The sequence below is a fragment of the Panthera tigris genome, chromosome C2 (assembly GCF_018350195.1).
Source record: "Panthera tigris isolate Pti1 chromosome C2, P.tigris_Pti1_mat1.1, whole genome shotgun sequence".
In the NCBI taxonomy this organism is placed as follows: domain Eukaryota; kingdom Metazoa; phylum Chordata; class Mammalia; order Carnivora; family Felidae; genus Panthera; species Panthera tigris.
In genome coordinates, this window is record NC_056668.1 from 26,895,031 (window position 1) to 26,904,766 (window position 9,736).

The window sequence follows — 9,736 nt, forward strand, 5'->3', positions numbered from 1 at the left end:
GGGTTGGATATTTTTTTTTAAGTTTATTTATTTTTCAAGAGGGGGGAGGAGGGGAAGAGAGAGAGGGAGAGAGCATCACAAGAGTGAGATCATGACCTGAGCTGCAACCAAGGATTGGATGCTTAGACAACTGAGACACCCATGTGCCACTGGCTTGGGCGTTTTTATATACTTACTTTCAACAGGTGTAGAAGATGAAGGCTTGATGTATTTAAGGCGTAGACTTTCCCAGGATCATACAATAAATAGGTAAGTCATATTTAAAAATCACTGCATGAATACATAAAAGAGTAAGCACTATCTACTCCTCCAGGAATATGCATGTTCCTTTCTTTTAAAAAAGTAAGTTATATAGGAATATTGATTCTGTTTTAAGAATGGATGGAAGGTAGAAGGTGAGGGACTGATAAGAGGGAGTTAGGCTGATATTGAAGGACTGTCTCATGTGGCAAACCAAACAATTTCTGAGAGTCTCTTATATTAACCTGGAGGACGGCTAGTGAATGAGATCCTACAACTGGGAAGAGCAGTAAGAAGTATTGTTACTTCCAGATCACTTCCTTTAAGGGGTGGTCCAGAGTAGTGGTAGGGCCATTCAAGCCAGGCTTTGGCAAGTTTATGAATGACATCTCTGGTGGCGAAATGGCGAACAGAATAGATAAAGAGACATGAGAAGTAATGTCTGCAGGTGTCTAACAGTTGGTGAAAGAGAAAATCAGTCACCTTAATTGGTATAAAATAGGAAGAGAAAAATACAACTTAGATTCTTATCAGAATACAGCTGTATGTAATCTAATAATATAGCCCCAACCCAATATTATTTCATTTGTTTCTATTGAATAAATTGGGACTTTCCAAGACACATTGCTAAGCAGAACACTATTAGCAGGCCAGACAAGAGACATTTAAACAATTGTTCAATAAATATCATCGCTGACTGTTTAAAATTATATAAGTAATACCTTCTTGAGGTTAAAAAAATCTAGTAACACAGAAGTATATAAAGTGGAAAATAAAGAGGACTTTCTGTCTCTTCTCTATCATTCTATTCCCCTGATATAACTAGTAACCCGTGTGTTTTCAAGACATTTTACTGCATGAACAAATATATACTCTTTTGTCTTTATGTAAAATAAATGGACTAAAATTATAATTCTATATATATGTTCATAAGGCTATAATGTAAGATTGATATTTTTTTCTATCAGAAAAGAAATCTTATCATACACATGCTATTACTTGATTTATCTCATTTCCCCCCCAAAAAATATATCATGGAAAACTTTTCAAGCCAGAACATACAGTCCTACCACAGTCTTTTTTAAAAAATTACAGAATATTCCATAATATGGAATCTTATAAATCATTAAACTATTCCACAACATTTTATCATTTTCTCAAGCTAGATTTTCACACAGTTATATATATATTGCCATGTGTATTTAGAGACCTAAGTTCCAACTCATTACCAATGCAAGCTTTTAATCATAGAAATACTGTCTATTTTTCTCTATTATCTGGAATAAATAAGATACTAGGAATTTTTTTGGAAAAGTCACTTTATCCCATTCCTTTTCATACATTTCATGCTAAATATATTGGGGGGCAAGAAAGTGGATGTGAAGCCAATTGGCTGAGTTTAATATACCCTGTAGACCATAGTTAAGTACGTAAAAATTTAATAAACTCAAATTTCCAGTTACTCTGGCCAAAAGTTTATGTTCAAGAAATATTAACTGACCATCTTAAAAGTAAATCCTAAATGTTGGGATAGGTAGTTAGGCAAAGCATCCCTCCAATGATTCTAAGGAAAACTCACTGAAGGAGTCAGTGCAGATGGGGTCATCCATGCAGCAGCAGCTATATTTTCTTTTCCTTTTTGCTTATCCCCCCTTGGCACTAAAGACACCCTTGTGTACAGAGAAATTTTGCAGCTGGGCAGAAGAGACAAGCATCTGGCTAAGAAACAACACTATAACTCAGCGCAACTGTTGGCTTTCTACATTGATCTTATTAAATTTCAACTTGTTCTTCTGGAAAAGAGATTCACTAAGAGAAGAAAAAATATTACACAATTATTTCTGGTGTAATGGCTTAAGCTAATAGGCTTCACATAGCATCTAGGTGGGAAACACATTCACCATCAAACGGGGACATGGCCGGCATGGGAAGTCTTCTTGGGGTCATCAAAAACCAAGATAACCTCCCCTCTCTTCCCACGAAAAAATTACCAGGATATCTGGACTACTCCTTTATATCTGGCATATTTAGCAAAAAGGATAAAATTAATAGTCAGTTAATGTAGACACAGGTTGAGAATCTTTGTTAACAGAGTTCAGTGAAAGCAAAATAGTTTGCTGGAATACCAAAAAATCAATATTTTCATTAGTGTAAATGGAAACGTCTACACTTCTACTAATGTCCATATTATTAGGGATAAGGATACTATCCAGAAAGCAGAACAAATAATTTCCCAAGCCTCAAGCTAAGGTAAAGAAAAATTATGACTAGGTCAAAGTTGGTTTTTCTATTTATAAATGCAAACAAAAACAAACAAATAAAGCAAATAAACAAAAACAAAACCCTGGAGGGAATAGAGATCAATATTCATATAACAGATATCAATATCAGCAGAATATTTAAATAGTATAAATATTATAATATAATTATAAATAATATAAAAATCTATGGCCATCATAGACACGCACCACTTTCTCAGGCACTGGACGGGGTAGGATGGGGTTGGGCAGAGTACAAAGCCATTAGCATGCCTATACTCATATTCCAGAAATGACTCTGGAACCCTCTTCTCTTATCTTTCCTATGCTCTTTCAACCCTCTGTCAACTCATTCTCTGAGAAGCCCTTGAGAGGGTCTTCTGAATAAGATGAGAAGAGAAAAGAAATTGTCTGCAAGATGCTTCTAGTTCCACTGTAGACAACATAGCAAGAAAAGAACAATCCAAGGCACTAGCAATTCTAATAAAGTAAATAAAGCTAGCTTGCTTTTGTAAATCAATCAAAAGCCCTCTAATCATCAAGATATATTTATAGAACTGTTGCATGCATCAAAACCACAATGAGGTACCACCTCACACCTGCCAGAATGGCTAAAATGAACAACTCAGAAAACAACAGATATTGGCGAGGATGTGGACAAAGGGGAACACTTTTGCACTGCTGGTTGGAATGCAAAACGGTGCAGCCACTATGGAGAACAGTATGGAGGTTCCTCAAAAAATTAAAAATAGAGCTACCCTATGACCCAGCAATTGCAAAATGCTGATTCGAAGGGGCACATGCACCCCAATGTTTATAGCAGCACTATCAGAAATAGCCAAATTATGGAAAGAGCCCAAATGTCCATTGACTGCTGAATGGATAAAGAAGAAGTGGTATATACATACATATATATACACACATATATATACACACACACAAAATGGAATAACACTACTTGGTGATCAAAAAGAATGAAATCTTGCCATTTGCAACAATGCGGATGGAACTAGAGTACATTATGCTAAAGAAATAAGTCAGAGAAAGGCAAATATATGATTTCACTCATGTGGAATTTAAGAAACAAAACAGATGAACATAGGGGAAGGCAAGAAAAAATAAGATAAGAACAGAGAGGAAGCAAACCATATAGAGAACAAACTGAGGGTTGCTGGAGAGGAGGTGGGTGGGGGAATGGGCTAAATAGGAGATGGGCATTTAAGGAGGGCACTTGTTGGGGTGAGCACTGGGTGTTATCTGTAAGTGATGAATCACTGGGTTCTACTCCTGAAACCAGTATTACACTGTATGTTAACTAACTTGAATTTAAATGTAAAAAATTAGCAGTAAAAAAATATATGTTGAATAGTTTGAATACCCTAAAAAAAGAACCAAATTTTAAGAAATTATAAAGTCTTTGCCTGCTACTTTATAAATCAGTATTATGATCCTAAATATCACCTTAAAAAATTCCATGGTTGTAGGAGCACGAACATGTGTGTCCTAGTCATGTAAGCAATCTTGAATTCTCCCTGATTAAAAATCAAAGTTAAAATCACCTGCCACAGGGTATAGCCAAGTGTCTTTTATTCCAAGTTTATCAAAAGAAGTTTATAGTAGTAAACAAAGTTCAATTCAAATATGGTTATGTATCACAACTGCTTGCAATATTGACAACCACAATTATGCATTTGTTTACATTTTACTTATTTATTTTTATTTTTTAATGTTTTTGATTTATTTTTGAGAGAGAGAGAGAGAGAGAGAGCAGGGGAGGGGCAGAGAGAGAGGGAGACACAGAATCCAAAGACAGGCTCCAGGCTCTGAGCTGTCAGCACAGAGCCCGACATGGGGCTCGAACTCACAGACTGCGAGATCATGACCTGAACTGAAGTCAGACGCTTAACTGACTGAGCCACCCAGGTGCCCCGCATTTGTTTACATTTTAAATTGTAGTAGAATTTAATTGGAGAATTGACATATAATATTATACTAGTTTTAGGTGTACAACTCAGTGATTTGACAATTATATACATTATGAAACATGATGATAAATGTAGTTACCATCTGTCACCATATACCGTTATTATATTACCTCTGACTATATTCCTTATGCTGTACTTTTCAGCCACGATGCTTACTTATTTTAACTTTGTGCCTCTTAATTCCCTTCATCTGTTTTGTCTTTTTCACCCCCTGCCGCTATCCTCTCTGGCAACCACTGGTTTGTTCTCTATGAGTTTGTTTCTCTTTCTGTTGTTATTCATTTCATTTTTTAGACTACACATATAAGTGAAATCACATGGTATTAGTCTTCCTCTGTCTGACTTATTTCACTTAACATAATAGCTTCTAAGTCTATCCATGTTGTTGTGAATGGCAAGATTTCATTCATTTTTATGGCTGAGTAATATTCCATTGTGTATATATACCATATCTTCTTTATCCATTCATCTTACCAATGGACATTTAGGTTTCTTTCATATCTTTACCACTATTAAATAATACAGAAATAAATATAGGGATGCATATATCTTTTTGAATTAGTGTTTTCATTCTTCAGGTAAGTACCCAGAAGTAGAATTAACTGGATCTGTATGTTACTTCTATTTTTAGTTTTTTAAGGAACCTCCATACTGCTTGCAAATTATATGTCTGATAAGGGGTTAATGTGCAAGTTACATAAAGAACTCATACAAATCTACACCAAGCAAACACGTCTGATTATAAATGCACAGAGGATCTGAAAAGAGATTTTTCCAAAGAAATACAGATGGTCAATCGACACACAAAGAGATGCTCAACATCACTAATCAGCAGTAAAATGAAAATCAAACCACAACAAAATATCACCTCACACCAGTCAGAATAGCTAGTATCAAAAAGACAAGAAATAACCAGTGTTGGCAAGGATGGGGAAAAGGGAACGCTCATGAACTACTGGTGGGAATATAAGTTGGTGCAGCCACTCTGGAAAACAGTAGAGAGATTCCACAAAAACTAAAAAAATAAAATAAAATTTAAAAAGTATGCATTTTATATGTGCGCAACTTACAAATGATAGCTACACAATAGAATTAGAAAACCGGCCGCACTGGTCTATTTGCAAGTCACTTACCATTTTGTATATCTCATTCTCTTCTCTATTTAAATCTTGACTTCGAGAATTTTCTTTATCTCAGAAGTAGCAACAAGCTCCTGAAAATTATTTTTATATTATAAAAGACTGCATTTATACATATACATATATATATTTACCCCAGAAAATGGTCAATTTTTTGAAACTACCCTTCATATTTATTAAGAGATATAGGCTCAAAAACAATCAGCAAATTAGTAGATTGTGTCTATGAACACTTGATTTTTATTGAATGTTGTCAAGACATCAAATGTGCAGGTTCACCTTTGAAAAGTGCTAAATTTGCATTTATTCTTTTGTCCCTAGGCTAACAGCTGAGTGTTGTTTTTTAAAGCACCCATTTGAGGTGCTAAGAGGTCCTAATTAGATGAATTAAACAAACACAACATTAAGTTTCAGAAATGAAGTGTCAGAACAGATACCTTTTGATCTGCAGATAACTCAGGGAGCAACAGTAAATTGCAAATAATGTGATTGCATTTCCTGCCTCAGCATATTGGGTTTGATAAAAAGTTTTACTTTAGTAACTGCCCAAGATATTTCTCTGAGTAATTGAGAGGGAATAGATTATATTTTAGGGACTGCCAGCTGCTTTCATTCTAATTTTTCCTGCCCATGTCAGGAAGGAAGGAAGGAAGGAAGGAAGAAGGAAATAGAAAGGCTTCTGTGTTACAGCATAGCATTGTTATCCTTAAGAGGAGTATATTGTTTGTAGGGCCACTAAACAAAGTAAAATAGAACAAATAAACATAAAAACAACAGCAAACCAGGGGTGATGCATTTTAAGTCAGTTCAATCAACCAATATGTAAGTAGCACTGGGTTCATTTTCGAGGGCCACCAAGATCACTTGAGGGATTTACAATCCAATGAGGAAAGGAATACAGATATTTCTACAACTAATGATAAAACATGAGACAATGAAATTAATTATAAACATGAGCATCTTCTAATTATCTTTGAGGTGGTCAGGGTAAGCATCACTGAGATAAATTTCGACTGTACCAAAATGAAAACTCAGCACATAACACATGGGAAAAGAGAAGAAGAACAATCCAGATTAAGAGAATAACGTGGGTTAGGACAAAGTGTGATGGGAGAATCTAATTCGAGATTTCACCCAAGCCCAAGTCCAGGAGTTAGGGTGGGAGAAAGAAGAAGTTCAAGTTCAAGGGTGAATTAATGATTTTAGCTTGATGGCTAACTGAGTTTGAAGTCTATGGGAAATTCAGATCTAAAGCTCAGGGTGGGTATCCAAATTAGAGGTAAAGATGGAGTCATCCAGACAAAGATGGTAACTGAAGCTCTGGGAGCCTTTGGGCTAGCCCAGAGCTTATGCATCAGTATTGTTAGAGAGTAAACCCACGGAATGCCTATAGTTAAACACAAGTTAGAGAAGATGAGAATAATAAAAAAACCTCCTTGGAAGCAGCAAGACAACCAAGAAAGAGTGTACCTCAGATACTGTAAGAGGGTAAGCATTTCACGAAAGAAGAGAGTGGCCAACATTGTCAAACAATGCACACCAGCAGCAGACTCAGCTATGAGAAAGTCATTTGCACTCTTGGAAGGGGCAGGTTCAGTGACTCGGTGGGGTGAGAAACCAGACTGCAGACTGACTTGGGTAAACTGGTCAATCAAGTCATGAGTGAAGAAGTTAGCAAAAAAAGCAGGATGGGAAGTTTTTCCAGTGGAAAAGCATATTAGAAAATGGAGAACAGAAAGGCAAATACATCCAAAACAAAACAAAACAAAAAACCTCTAACAATATCAGTTATAAAGTACTATATTTTAACTGTGGTTTCTGTGTGCTATTCATTGAAGAGGTGCCTCAGTAAAAGCCTGAGATTTTCCAGGCAGAGCAATGAGTAGATCACTTCAAACAATTAAATTTTGGCATCTTGAGTTGTGTGATACCGCCTAACTACTGATTTTTAAGGAAAAATATGTGATGTGTGTAATTAAAAAAAAAGTTTCATATTTAAAAAATATTTTTTGATAAAAGATGCATATTCATATCCATAGAGACTTATGAAGCTCTGGAACACAATCTCATTATAAGTCTTTCAAAGGACTAATACAGGACAAAACATCTGCAAAGAAGAAAAATAAGACTTTCTGCCTTTTTTCAAAAGTCAAATTTAAAAGTTGAATCTTAAAAGTCAATTGAGCCTGGGTGGCTTAGTCAGTTGAGCGTCGGATTTCAACTCAGGTCATGATCTCGCGGTTCATGGGTTCAAGCCCCCACTGGGCTCTGTGCTGATAGTGCAGAGTCCGCTTCAGATCCTTGGTCTCCCTCTCTGTTTGCCCCTCCCTCTCTCTCTCTCTCTCTTAAAAATAAACTTTAAAAAAAATAAAAAAGATCCACTCTTATACCACATGGAAACGAAGGCTATCGTTCACCAAATATTTGAAGAAATAAATGTTTCCCATCCAAATAATTCTCACAAATATTCCTAGATCATGAATATATTTCTCAAAGGATATAATTACTGCTTTCACATCAGATGACCTGAAATTGACATTCTACAAAATAATTGGCTCATGCTCTTTATAAGTGTCAAGGTCATGACGGACAAAGGAAAAATGAGGAGATGTCAGATGAGAGGAGACTAAGGTGACTTGAGAATTGGATCCTGGACCAAGATAAGGGACCTTAATGAGAAAACCAGGGAGACTTGACCAGGTCTATAGGGTAGTTAATAGAATTGACTCAGTGTTAACTTCCTGGTTTCAATAATTATATCCTGGTTATGCAAAATGGTAATGTTTAGGGAAGCTGGTGAAACCTATAAGAGAATTTCTACAGTATTTTTCAAACTCTTTTGCAAGTCTGAAATTATTTAAAGTCAAAAGTTAAAAAAAAGATTTCTAACTATGAAAAGAGTGAAGAACCATGTCTGGAGAGAATACGAAACACAAACTTGACTATGTAGTTATATGTATCTTATTGCTTTAATTTTTTTAAAAAATTTCAACCAGCTGAAAAGTTGCTAGAACCAAGTGACAATAAGAAAAACATGCTAAAGCTGGGTCGCGGATGTGGGGAGAAAGCAACTGTGGGGAGAGCGTGTCTCGACCAAGCACTTGGATTCAGCTCCTGTATTTCCAACATGAAAGAAACTTACATGGATTCCTTGGACCCTGAAAAGCTATAATAATGTCCCTATGATAAAAACCACTAGCTCAGGGCCCACAGATTTCCCTATCATCTTACCAGGAACAGAAAGAATCATTCTGATGTCGCAAACAAATTGGCTACTTGTCTCCCTCCACCAGGTTCCTTGACCCAAAATCATTCATCACATTTCAAGCTGTGACAATAAAAGTTGTATTGAGCAGGATGTTGTCAACAAAACCAGAAACCTTGAACAAGGGACTCTAGCTGGGAGCACGTGGCAGTACCCTCCTTGTGATGAAGACTAGGATAAAGATCTATGGGAACAGACCAGCATCCCATTTGCCTGGGACACAGTCAACTACTGTGGCAACAACAGCTTTGAAAGCAAGCAACATAGTTATGGAACATTAGAGTAACCTGGCTTCAGGCATGCATGTTCCCAAGTCTCTGCTGTATGTTCTGCCATGGAAAGACAATGGAAATGCACAGTAACTGAATATCTATCTCCTCAAATGCCAGATCCTAGAAGACTCATGCTTCTTCCTGCTACCAGTGGGTTCTTCATTTTTTTTCCTCCTAATCTAATTATAGAAAGATAAACCGTCTGTGACTTTAAAACTGAAAAGAGAGAGAGAGAGAGAGAGAGAGAGAGAGAGAGAGAGAGAGAAATATACTAAAAATGCTTTGGTCCTAGAGAAAGAAATTTCTTGTTTACATGTGAAGTACTCTGTGTATATTTCAGTAAGTAAACTAATAAACAGAAACTCAGAATGTAATTTTCAATCTGGTTTCTATGTGACTTTATAATGTGAAGATGATGATAAGGGCCAATTTTGAAGTTGCCATGCCATTCAATTTTGAGTATCTACTCTATGCAAGACACTATCATAAGCAAAATATGGTCTTTGATTATGAAAAGAGCCTCATAATGTTGGTACACTATTATACATGTTTCCCAACAGCAGTATTTCATAGACTG

General features: G+C 36.1%; 1 pseudogene; it reads left to right on the forward strand.

The window, feature by feature from the left end:
- The first annotated feature begins 3,856 nt into the window (after positions 1 to 3,856).
- Positions 3,857 to 9,249, forward strand: LOC102965490 (annotated as a pseudogene).
- Positions 9,250 to 9,736: the final 487 nt, after the last annotated feature.